The sequence below is a fragment of the Rhinoderma darwinii genome, chromosome 12 (assembly GCF_050947455.1).
Source record: "Rhinoderma darwinii isolate aRhiDar2 chromosome 12, aRhiDar2.hap1, whole genome shotgun sequence".
NCBI lineage: Eukaryota > Metazoa > Chordata > Amphibia > Anura > Rhinodermatidae > Rhinoderma > Rhinoderma darwinii.
In genome coordinates this window covers 44,287,716-44,288,326 of record NC_134698.1, presented here as the reverse complement: position 1 = coordinate 44,288,326, position 611 = coordinate 44,287,716, and positions in this window count along the sequence as shown.

Sequence of the window (611 nt, the reverse complement as noted above, 5' to 3'; positions counted from 1 at the left end):
GGTGGTAGGTCCCGGTGGGGGGGCAGCGGGAGCAACCTGCATCCCCATGCCCAGCCAGAGTTCCAGGGTGATTGGTGGTAGGTACCGGTGGGGGGGCAGCGGGAGAAACCTACATCCCCATGCCCAGCCAGAGTTCCAGGGTGATTGGTGGTAGGTCCCGGTGGGGGGGCAGCGGGAGCAACCTGCATCCCCATGCCCAGCCAGAGTTCCAGGGTGATTGGTGGTAGGTCCCGGTGGGGGGCAGCGGGAGCAACCTGCATCCTCATGCCCAGCCAGAGTTCCAGGGTGATTGGTGGTAGGTCCCGGTGGGGGGGCAGCGGGAGAAACCTACATCCCCATGCCCAGCCAGAGTTCCAGGGTGATTGCTGGAAGGACCCGGTGGGGGGGCAGCGGGAGCAACCTGCATCCCCATGCCCAGCTAGAGTTCCAGGGTGATTGGTGGTAGGTCCCGGTGGGGGGGGCAGCGGGAGCAACCTGCATCCCCATGCCCAGCCAGAGTTCCAGGGTGATTGCAGGTAGGTCCCGTTGGGGGCCAGCGGGAGCAACATGCATCCTCATGCCCAGCCAGAGTTCCAGGGTGATTGGTGGTAGGTACCGGTGGGGGGGGCAGC